Source organism: Sminthopsis crassicaudata, chromosome 4 (assembly GCF_048593235.1).
Source record: "Sminthopsis crassicaudata isolate SCR6 chromosome 4, ASM4859323v1, whole genome shotgun sequence".
NCBI classification, from domain to species: Eukaryota; Metazoa; Chordata; class Mammalia; order Dasyuromorphia; family Dasyuridae; genus Sminthopsis; species Sminthopsis crassicaudata.
In genome coordinates, this window is record NC_133620.1 from 67,970,578 (window position 1) to 67,983,256 (window position 12,679).

The following is a 12,679-nucleotide window of genomic DNA, read 5'->3' on the forward strand; positions in this document are numbered from 1 at the left end:
TTCTGCAGTTTGTAGTATGTCAGTTCTGACCACCTACATTATAAATTCTTCAAGGTTAAGGGGTATCTTCAGCTTTTTTTTTTTTTTAATTCCTTCATGGCTTGACTGAGTATAGTATAGCTGAAATTTTAGACTAAAAGACTGACCAAAATGAACAATTAAGTTAAAATTAAATTAAATTAAAATAACAATTCAGAACAAGTGTACTACTTTTGTCTTTGGATTAAGAGTATCTTTGTTTGAATTCTGATCCTTCTATTCCATACCTTGTGTTACACTGGGGAAGTCATTTAAATTGATTCAAAGATGTACACCCTACTACAACCCATGCATACAAACCAAAGACTTGTCCACCAGCCTCTTTGCGCAAGTCTGTCTTTTGACCTGGATATCAGAAAACCTGCTTTCTAGTTTCATATGATATTGCATCAGTTTAAAATTAAGCAAAGGATGAATTAATTGTTTCCAGCTGCCATCTGGCTGATGAGAGTGAATTGTTGCTTAATATTGTTTTTTTATACATAGTTATTGGGCACCCACAATATGTTAAGTAATTTCACTTCAGTTCCTAATATTTGGTTTGTTATTCAATGAAGGGGGAACCCACTACCTCTAGTGCAGCCAATTTTACTTTGAAGAAATGCTAATTATTCAGAAATTTTCCATTATTTTTAGTTGAAATCCATTTATTTCTTTGTAGCTATAACATAATATTTCTAGTTCTCTCCTCTGGGGCTAAGCAAACGCAATCTCTGTCTCTCTTGTCGCTCTCTCTTAATTTTTTTCATTTTCATTTTTAAAAAATTTTAACACCACCAATTAATATCTCTATACATATTATAGAAGAGAAAGAAAGGATTATACATGAAACTATGATTATTATGCAGAACTAACCTTTTTTGGTAAGTATATGATAAATTTAACATGTGACATTTAAAAGATATCTTGTTTATTTGGAACTAATGCCCAAAGGGCTATCAATCCGTGCATAGCCTTTGATCCAGCAGTGTCCCTACTGGGTCTGATTCCAAAGAGATCATAAAAAAGGGAAAAGAATCCACATGTGCAAAAATATTTGGGGCAGCCCTTTTTGTAGTGGCCAAGAACTAGAAACTGAGTGGATGCCCATCAACTGGAGAATGGCTGAATAAATTGTGGTATATGAACATTATGAAATATTATTGTTCTATAAGAAATGATCAGCAGGATGATTTCAGAAAAGCTGAGAAAGATTTACATGAACTGATGCTAAGTGAAGTGAATATAACTAAGAGAACATTGTACATGTCAACAAGATTATATGATGATTGATTCTGATAGACTCAGCACAGCATAGCATTTCCATCTTTTTTGTTGTTGCTTGCTTTTTGTTTTCTTTCTTTTTTTCTTTTTGATCTGATTTTTCTTGGACCACATAATGAGTATGGAAATATATTTAGAAGAATTGTACATATTTAACCTATATTGGAGTGCTTGCTATCTGGGTGAAGGAGGGAGAAAAATTTGGAACATAAGGTTTTGCAAAGATGAATGTTGAAAACTATCTCTGCAAATATTTGCATTTTTAAAAAAACACTATCTGTGATTTCTTCTGTGGTCCTCTTATCACTTCTACCCTTGCCTTCTACTTCCCAAATTTAAAAAAAAGCACAATAATATTCCATTATTATTGCCATAATTTGTAAAACTATTCCCCAGCTGATTGGATTCCCTTGGCAACCAGTTCTTTGTCACTACAAAAAGAGTTGTTATAAATATTTTTATAGATATGGGTCCTTTTCATCTTTCTTTCTTTGATATATTTGAGTTAAAGGTTATGTACAGTTTAGTTACTTTGGGGGGCAAAGTTCCAAATTGCTTTCTAAAATGGTTGATCAAATCACACTTTCACATGAAAGCCCTTTAAATAAGTGAAGATACTATCATATCCTATCCTTCCTCAGTCTTCTCTTTTCTGTTAATCTAGCTGCTAAGGTACATAGTGAATAGAGCACTAGATCAAGTGCTAGACCTGAAGTCAGGAATATGTGAGCTCAAATCTATCCCCAGATACTTACTAACTGTGTGACTTTAGGCAAGCCACTATGTCTAATTTAGCTCCTTATTTGTAAAATAGGGAAAATAGCAGTACTTGCCCCACTGGATTATTGTATGATTCAAATGAGATAATGTTTGTAAAAAGGCTTTGAAGACCTTAATGCATCATGTAAATGTTATTGTGTTGTTTACATTTATTCTAAGTTGAACATTTCTATTTCCTGCTACCAAATCTTGCCATTTCTACCCTTACAACACCTTTCATATATATTTTTTTTCTCCACTCAAAAAGCCACTATCCTAGTAGTTAAAAGTTTCATAATCCATTAGTCAATCAACAACCATTTATTAAGTATCTACTATCCATCAGGCCTGGTACTAAGCCCTGGGGATATAAAAACAAAGTAACTGATCTGTGTCTTCAAGAAGCTACATACACACAGAAGACTGTATAGATACACATGCATATATACATACATATATATGTATATATTCATACACACATAAACCATACATATTTTATGTATACATATATGTAGTTGTATGTGTAAAATGTGTATAAGAAAGAAGAAAGAGAAAGACAAAGAGACAAATAGAGACACATAGAAAGAACCATGGAGAGAGAGAGAGGGAGAGAGGGAGATAAAGACAGAAAAGAAGGGGAAAAGGGAGGGAGGGAGAGGGAGAGAGTAAAAACAAGCTAATGATGGGTGGGGTGACACTTGGAACAAAGGGATCCGGAGAGGCTTCTTGTAGGAGATATCTTTTGAATGGAGCTTCATTTGAAGGAAGCTGAAGGTTCTAAGAACCTGAAAGAAGGAAACAGCATTAGTCTCAGGCAGAGAATGCATTGCAGACATTTGGGACAGAGACAGAGATAACAAGAATGTTGTATGTGAAAGACAGAAAGTCATCTGTTTGATTTTAGAGTAGGTTAAAGGGAACAATGTGTATTAACCTGAAGGGTTGGAGTCAGATTCTGAAGGTACAATCAATAGTCTCAAAACTTGTCCTTTAAGAATATGAGTCAGGCAGCTGTATGGAGGATGAATTAGAAAGCCAGGGAGATTTGGTGCAGGGATGTGAATAGGAGATTAAATTCAATTGGATAAAGCATTTTTTGTGTGCTGGGCAAGGTGCTAAACTAGATGGCTCTGTAGGTAGAATGCTGGAGCTGAATTCAAGAAGACCTAAGGTAGAATCTGGACTTACACATTTACTAATTGTATGCTCCTGGTCAAATCATTTAACTTTTGTTTCCCTTGATTCACTGGAGAAGGAAATGGTGAACCCCTCCAGTATCTTTGCCAAAGAAGCCCCATGGACAGTACTCGCATGCTATGGACCATGAGTAACTAAGAGTTGGACACAGCTGAACTACTGAAAAACAATTGTGCTAAAGACAGACAAAAAAGAGGGAGCCTGTTCCTGACCTCAGGGAACGTACTTTGATAGACCTTTTCTAATGAGGGAAGGCAAGAGAGAAGGAGGGAACGAAAAGGGAGCTAGGATTGGGCCGTTAAATTAGTCAGCAGAGTCAGGACAAATGGAGGCTATTGCGGTAATCTGGGTAAAGGTAATGGGAGCCTGAACTAGGTTAGTGGCTGTAGCAGTTGAGAGAAAGGACCTGAGGGGAGAGTGATTGTGAAAGTAGAATTAATAGGTATTTAAATTTTTCATAAACTGACTCCCCTCTGGTTTTCCATACTGTTGTCATCCGGTTCTATCTGACTCTTATGTAATTCCATTTGGGGTTTTCTTGGTAAAAAAGACTATCCTTCTCTGGCTCATTTTACAGATGAGGAAAATGAGGCAGACAAGGTGAAATAACTTGCCCAGAGTCATCCATTCTGAGGTTACACTTGAACTTGGGTCTTCCTGACTCTAGAGCTATCCATAGTGTCACATTAATTCCCTTCAAAATCTCTACAATCCAGCCATACTAATTGTTTATTGTTCCAAATACATGAAATTCCATCCACTGCCCCTATGTCTGTTGTCTGGCTGCTGCCCTTGCCCTCTCTTTATTAGAATTTCTAGCTTCCTTCATGTTTGACCTAAAATGTCACCTTCTACAGAAGATTTTATAAAGAGGAATAGAAAATGCTTATACTCTTCTGATGGAGAAATGCACACAGTATGGTCTCAAGAAATCAGTCTTAGTGGTAGAATTCCAACTTGATGGCAATATTTATATAGTAGCATACAGTACTTCACAGATTCCAAGTGACTTGCCCTGGTTTATATACCTATTAAGTATCTAGGGTAAAATCTGAACTCCAGTCTTCTTGATTCCAGATCCAGTGATTTATCCATTTTACCACCAAGTTTATGAGAAAGAAATACTGGAAAATCTTGAGTTTGTGTCAATAGGTAGAAAAGGGTCAGAGATGCTTCTGTGTCACGGACAAAGTAATGCATTTTAAAGAAAGCTATACTTATGGGGCTCTCAGCCAACATTTTTTATTTATGAAAGGGATCATGGAGTTATCAAGACTACCTTCTGAAGATATTTATCCTAAAGTGCTACAAAAATCCTGGACATTATCAGGAATGAATGATATCTGAAAAAACTAAATGGAAATTTATTTGGTTGCTATATAAAGATAAATTGGTATAAGGTACTGTAGAAAGTCTATATAGAAGTATTAGTATAGTCAAGTCAGTTAAAGGAAATGGGAATGATGGTAGGCCAACTGAATGAAAAAACTGATGTAAGCTAAACAGCATTTAAAATGATAAAACCTCTTCAATTTGGAAAGAAAGCTAAGAAGGAATATGATTGGAGTTCATAAAATCCCAAAGAGGATATAAATGAATGCAGAATTGTTTATTAAATTTAAACCATAAGAACAGGAAGAGAGGGGAGAGACACTCCTAGAAACATGACAGAAATTACTTTAGATCATATAACCACAGTCATATTTCCTATTAATCAAGTAGTAGACTTATGGAACTCATTGTTTTAAAATGCTATATGAACTAAAAATATCAATAGATTAAAAATGTTCAGATAATCAATGTATTTATTGAGTGCCTACTGTGATTAAATCTATATCGTGCTACTAAGGGAAAAAAGTATATCTCCCTGGGTAGTGAGATATAGCAGTGGTTAAAGCACAGGTCCTGGAATCAAGAAACTCTGAGTTCAAATCTGACCTCATACACTTATTACTTGTGTGACCCTCTTTGCCTCAGTTTTTTCACCTGTAAAATGAACTGGTGAAGTAAGTTACAAACCATTCCAATATCTTTGCCAAGAAAACCCCAAATGGGGTCACGAAGAGTCAGATGTAACTGAACAATAAGAACTCCCTCCATAACTTTTTGAGGTTGCTATTATAGAGAGTAACCAGATTCTTCCACAAAATATTCAGTGCGTTTGCAGGAAAAATCATGCTATATGGTGGACCCAGTATGGTAGTTCCTATGTAGGATAGTGAGTCTCTAAAATTTACTCACTTGGAATAATTAAATTGGGTTTAGAGATGTTGTCTCCTTACACATAAGTGCTTGGGAGTACACTTATGTCTGTGATGTACCCATCACATCTTACGGCACATATGTGCTTATGGCTAAATAGGGGACAATAATGGCAACCTGACATAAGCCTTCAGAACATCCTGCTTAAACTAGAATAAATGTTACAGATTGCTCCCTCCCTCATATTTAGAGCAGAGTGTTACCCTGTGGAGAAACAAGTTATGGCAAAGCTTTCTAGGTGACTGAGTCACTGAGACTGGTAGAAATAAAATCTAAGTTCACTTTCTGTGCTCTCTGAATTCTACCCACACTTCCTTTGGCACTTACATCCCTATAAATGGATTTGACCATTCATTTTATTCATTCATTCAGCAAACACTTATTGGAAATTTTACTGTGTACAAGGTCGACAATGAAATATTTTAAAAAGTGATTCATGGCTCCTGTCCTTGAAGAGCTCATAATCCACGCTAGTTGCATAGGAATCTTTTTTGGGGGGGTTTTGTGGGTTATATTTTGGTTTAAGTCAGCTCCAACAGTGGCCTATGCAGGACTTTACGTTATCTAAACAAATCTGATTCCTGTGGTAGGAAAAGTACTGAACTTAAATCTTTATGTGTCTATACATTTTGTTTGTGTGGCCTTAGGAAATAAATGACTCCTCCATTTGAAGCTTAGTTTCCCCACCTGGTAAAATGGGAAAGAATGATACTTATATTATGATACTTATATTACCTTCTTCCACCTGTCAATATGTAGGGTGATATGTTTTTAAAACTACAATATCTTGTGAATACTAGATATGAAATTTTGGAGAAGTTTCAATTGGTGTCAATAGGGGGAATAATCAAAGAAATGAAAATACATGAAGTGATGTAGTGAAAAGAGGGGACTTCGTATCAGGAAGAACTGAAATAAAGGCCCACCTCAAATGTTATTGGTGTGACCCTGAGCAAGCCACTTAATCTCTAACTTCTTTAATTCTGTAAAGTGGAGATAATAATAGCTCTTCCCAGCATTATTGTGAGGATCAAATGAAATATTTGTAAAGCATTTTGTAAACTTTAAGGCAGGGGTTCTCAAACTACGGCCTGTGAGCCAGATGCGGCCCGCTGAGGACCTTTATGCGCAGGTTGGGTTATGGCAAATGGGCTGAGACAGAATGTGAGTTGTTCTTTTTTTTTTTTTTTACTATAGTCCGGCCCTCCCACAGTCTGAGGGACCTATTTAAAAAGTGTGAGGACGACTGCTTTAAGGTATTCTCTATAAATGCTAACTTTTATTTAAATAGTTAATCAAGAGTGTTAAAACACTCTAGTTTTAAGATCTTGGTTAAATCACTTAAATATCTTCATCATAAAAAGGGGATAGCAACTTTACAGCACTATCTTGAAACTTTATTGGAAAGAAAGTTCTCTGAAAGTTAAAAATTATTTTCTAAGACTTTTGGGATATTCTTTATATAAGTAAAAACTTATTATTATAGTTAGTTCATCACAGGATACGAAAGCACAAAGCTCGCATCCTAAGATCCTAGATTTAGCGCTGAAGGGAATTTAAAGGCTAAGTCTAATTTCAAATACCTCATTTTGCCAATGAGGAAACAGCTCTGGAGAGTTTCTCAGTCATAGAGCAAAATGGGAGAGGGTAAATTTGAAATCACATCTCTAATCTAAATCCAAAATGCCAGTCACTGCCCTAGGTTACACAAAGGTATATAGTGGTAAGAGGAGAAGCTTTCAATATTTCATCCTAGTCAATCAATCAATCAATCAACACTTATTAAGTGCCTAATGTATGCCAAGCGTCTTACTAAGAACTGGGGATACAAAGAGGCAAAAGACAGTTTCTGTCCTCAAGGAACTTACAATATAATTGTTATTTGTCCTTCATTCTTGAAGAGGACCATGACATCAAGGAAGTGATGCCATGACATACAAATGAACTGGATTTAAACGAGGGAGAATTGTCCAACTTTTGGGTCCAGTGGCAAGATAGAGACCAAGAAGACTGGAGATGGAGACAATGGACAAGATATACACGGGCATTAAGAGAAGTTGTGGAGGACTGGATTTTTAATCAGGAAGAAAAACAGTCACAGAGCATTTTGTAAACTAGGTTAAAGGAAGGTGGTATGAAATCCGCCACAAGACGGGCGGATGCCCTGAAAAGCAGTTGGTAGTAGAGGAAGAGATGGAGTGGCTTCCGTTGGAAACTACAGGCGGACTAGGTAAAGGAGGTCATTCTCTGCCTCCTTTCACATCCAGGGTGCTGCCTCAGTCAAACGGAGCCTTGTGAAAGTTCTCAGCTTCTTAAAAAGGGCAAGGGCTCCCACAGCATCCGGGGCCATGAGCAATGGACCTGATCTCTATCTTGCCACCTGACCCAGATGGCTCTGGATGGGAAAGAGGCCGATGACCTCATACGGCCCTCGCTCACTTCAATCCGGCTCACTTGCGCCTTATGACGTCACCTCCCCGAAGGCCTGGTCCTCCGGAGAATGAAGGACAAACTGTGGGATGACTAGGAAGGCACGGGGGGGGGGGGGGGGGGGGGGGAGGTGGGGAGAGGGGGCTGGGAAGTACGCGGGCCTGGCGCGCAGGCGGGAAGATGCGGGGAAGCTCATTGAAGACTATCGCGTTTTTATTCACGAGAAAGCCGGGCAGATCTCGCGCTCAGTCACGAATGGGGGGATCGTAGTCACATGAAGCCCTCAGAAGGATGCTTTCTAACATGGGCCTGACGGCCTCACTCTCCGGGGGTCGGGGAGAACTGCAGCTCGCGTGTATCCGCGGAGGTCTCGGCCGCATCTCCAGCGCTGAGGGAAGATGTAGGGTACCACCGGGGAGCCGAGGACGCGTCCACGCCACCCCCGCGGGGTGGAGTTGTCTCCTAAGGCCGAGGCGGCGGGGCGGAGTCCATCCGCAGCCCACTTCCCCGGCCCGAGGCGCCTGCTGCCCCGGGGTCACGTGCTCCCGGCGCCTGGTAACCCGGCGCAACCACAAGCCGGGGAGAGCCCCGGCATCCGGAGAAACCGAGGACTACGATTGGCCATCGGGGGAGGGAGGAACCCGGTGGCCTCGGGGGTCCACCAATGGGCGGGCCGGGTCGGTTGCGTCAGGGGAGTGACGTCAGGAGAGGGACGGCAGCCGGCTTGGGGGGGGCGGGGAGCGGGGGGCGGGAAGGACCCGGAGTAGTCCTGGGAGCTTTATCTCTTTGGACCTCGGCCGGCGGCGCCAGAGCAGACTGGCGCTGGGGCGCGCTTGCAGGGCTGCCGCCGGTTGAGTGCGGAGCCAGCCTCGCTCACTCGTTACCTCCGGGAGAGCTTCGGTCATCCTGGTAAGGGCCTCCTTCCTCCCCTTTCCTCCCCTCCCTCCGGGGCAGCCGGCGCCGTCCGTTGCTCTGCTCCGCGGGATGCCAGCCTTGGTCCCCATCTCCCCCTCCAGCCTCCAGGAGCCGCGGCGCCCCCCGGGCGGAGCCGTCTCGAAAGTTCCCCCAGCCCCGCAGCTGGAAGAATGGGCTGGGATTTAAATCCCGGCCACGTGCCGGGACCCCCACCCTGGGGAGCGCTCGCGCATCCCGACACAGAGCGTCTCAAAGAAAGTCGTTCCCGAGCGGGACGTTCCGTCCTAAAAGCGCAGCCCGCCTTGCGAGAGCCTCGCGGTGTCCCACGCGCGCCCGCCCCGGAATGGCTGAAGGGGGGCGGGGGAGCCTGCGGGTCCGCACGGGGCTGCACTGGAGGCTCTTACGGGGCACCCTGCAACCCCTCTTTTAGGAATCCCGTGGGTTCTCTAATCACGCCGGCTGCCCCGAGGGGTCTTAAAAGTTATGTCCTGATTAAGCGTGCACTGTCGGGCAGAATTAAGTTTGAGGGCTGCAGAGGAAGGCCGAGAGAGAGAAAAAAAAAAAGATTTTGTCAAAGAGCTTCGTCTAATTGGGGAAGAGGATTGACAAAGTAATTAACACTTGAGGCATAAATCCGAGGTAACTGGGGGAAGGCACTGGGGGAAACTTATAAATAAACGTTTTAGCGGAGACTCGAAAGCACTCGGGAAGTCGGAGGGATACGTCTATTAAACACTACAGTCGGACACATTAAATAAACAGGCTAGGTACACGTGGGCAGACGTAGGTGTTTGACAATCCTCTGTATCTATTACCATCTCCCCGTTTTTCTTCTTTTTTTCCCCCCATTTATGTTCTTGGACGTTAACAAGGTTGCTGTAAGTGTCAGCAAAGTTCGGGGGCGCCTTGGAATGAGTTGGCCCTAAAGATGTATTATTCACCTTCAGGATTATTGATGGGGGGTGTAAACGTAAACAAGTGGAGATTGAAGGACTTTTCAAGGATAAATGCAGTTTTGGGTACTCCTGTCTCCGCTCCCAGGCTTATAAAAACAATAAGTGTATGTTGGTTCTAAAAAGAGGAAATATCCACGGCTGCGTGACTTGGATGTATGTCAAAGGCGAGGCCTTTGTTTGCTGTGGAAGGAGGGTTTGCCCTGACTATATGGGAATACCTAGTAATTGTCAGTACTTCAATTATGCTCATTAACCCTTTCAGTATTTCATAAATGCCGAAATGTATATTTCATATTCATTCATATATATGAAATATACATATCATAGCATGTGCAAATATACACATATTCATAAACAGGGCACAGAACTGGGGGTTATTTCAAACTAAACTTGAAAAACCTATCCTTCAGCAAGTATTGAGCGCTCATAACTTGTTACAATTATGTTAGATTCCGGATTAGAACAGATGGAGAGTGGTACGTGAGGGTCACCAAAAAGTCCAATTTGTCTTCATGAGGAGAGTAATCTTCAGGGAGGGGGCATGAATTCCACCCCCCTGGAGAGAGTGTGGAAGGTGGGTTGTCACAAAGCAGATGATTAGAACTCAGAAAAAGACCCCCCATATGAAAAGTAATCGGTAAATACTTGATTCTTATAATTAATAGATAATTGGTGGCTTTGGAGAGACCTGTCAGAAAAACACCCCCCCCCCCCATGTGAAAATTAATCGGTAAATAATTGGTTCCGATAATTAATAGGTAATGGGTGGCTTTGGAGACAGCTGTGTTTCTATGAGTGGTAAAGGAGGGAGGCCAACTGCAAAAGTTTGAGAAGTAGAGAAGAGGAAGTGGAGGCAGAATGTGGGCAATTTTTTCAGTTTGAAAAAGAGGGGAAAGATCACAAATTAGTTTGGAGTTTGGTTGTAGATAGTGAAGGGTTTTTGTTTGTTGTTGTTTTAGAGAAGGGAGATCTGGTCATATTTAAAGTCAGTTGGGAAAGATCCAGTTGCTAGAGCTGAAGAGTTGAATGATTGAGGATGCAATCTGCTGGACAATATGGAAGACTCTAAGATCAAGGGCACATATAGAAAGGGGTTGGCTTTAGCCACCTGGTGGGGAAGGGGGATATAAAAAAGGAGAGCAGGAACTCACATTGAAAGGCTTCTATGGACTATGGGGTCACAACGAGTTGAAAAGGACTGAATAGCAAGCAGAATACTCTCTCCTTGACTCTATGCTCCGTTTCCTATCACTTCTTCCCCCTCTATTCCAACCTAACTACTTATTTCACTTTATTTCTATTTTTAGTCCTTTTATTTATTTGATTTTTAAAACCTCCCCTCATGAAAGAGGTTATTTGAATAACCTCTTAGAGAACCCTTGTTACAATAAAAAGTAAATTTTTCCCCTCTCACCTACATCTTTTCCTCCCTCCTTTCTCTAGTCTCTTTGGGGAGATAAAAATACTTGGTCATAATTTTCTCCCCTTTTCCACTTTGGTTTCACCCCTCCCCAGTATAAGTGCCAATGATTCACTCTCTGTTATTCTAAAACTCCCGGACCCCTTATCTTGAGTTATTCCTGATTTGCTAATCCGTAACCCTCCCCCAACTATTTGATTTCTATTTCTGGGTTGTTGATTATTGTGGACAGTTGATTAATCAAATGATTTCATCCAGTGGTATAACCTCAAATGGACCCTTTCCTGTTCCTCTTCTTAACTGATTCTAGATATTTTTCACAGCAACTGTTCAAAACTCTTTCCCAGCTTCGACCCCCTAAATATATTTCTCTTCTCCTTTCAAAGGTTTCTGATAAATGGGTTATTTCACTGAAGATTTCTGTGCATCATTGCCTATGTATTTTTTGTTCCTTCATTTCCATCAGAGAATAAGTTTCTTCTACTCTTACTGAACCTCTAGCTGTGTTTCACCAAGATTAAAGCATATTGTGTTTCTGTGTAATGAATAACTTTTGCTTTCTGTGTGGGCTAAAACTGAGTCATCTGTAAAATGTGACTTAATTTTAATAGATTAGGAATAGTGGTAGAAAGCTTTAGGTCAACTTCTACATTTCTCTTCAATTCCACACACAAGGAAATAGAATAGAAAACTTTTCCACACATGTCATTTGTGAAATTGTCATCATCATCATCATCACAGCCAACACTTATATAGTGCTTACACTGTGCTAAACACTTTCTGGTACCTCTCCGTTCTTGGAGTAGATGCTATTTAGCCCCATTTACTTCAGGAAACTGAGGTGCAAACAGAAGTAAAGTGACTTGCTCACAGTTAGTGTCTGAAGCTAGAGTTGAACTCAGGCCTCTCCTGACTCAAGGCTTGTTACTATAGCCTTTGTGCCACCTGGCTGCCCATAGGGTAATAAATTGGTCACGGAATAATTTTCCTATGCTGATTAAAATTAAAAGATGGTTACCACAGCGTACTTGAGCTCTTTGAGCATTTGGACAAAAGAAAAGCGGCTGGAGTAGTTATGAAGAAAGGTGAGGGGAGAGCTTTCCAGGCTTGGAAGACTGTCCAGAGATACGACACTATTGAGTATAACTTCTGTGTAGAGAACAGAGAGATAGGTTCAACTGGATGTCATCTAGAGGATGTGGAAGGTGATATTCTACAATTTTGCAGGCTTACCTTCATATAGATAAGGACACAAAGCATATGAACAGTGAATATAAAGTTTATGAGGGGTTTGTGTGTGTGTAACTTTATATTCATTTGGCATATCTTTTATATACTTATCAATATGTGTTTTATTGTAGGCGGTTCTAATAACTTGCAGAAATTGGAAAAGATTCTTATCGGTACTTGAGCAAACCTTGATGTAGTCCATTAAGCC

General features: G+C 40.8%; 1 protein-coding gene across 1 annotated transcript in view; it reads left to right on the top strand.

The window, feature by feature from the left end:
* The first annotated feature begins 8,638 nt into the window (after window positions 1–8,638).
* Window positions 8,639–12,679, top strand: part of SOAT1 (sterol O-acyltransferase 1) — a 70,673-nt gene continuing 66,632 nt past the window's right edge. Inside the window, exon 1 of the mRNA XM_074308487.1 lies at window positions 8,639–8,859. The gene's annotated coding sequence lies outside the window, so the exon portion shown is untranslated. The remainder of the gene's footprint in view (window positions 8,860–12,679) is intronic.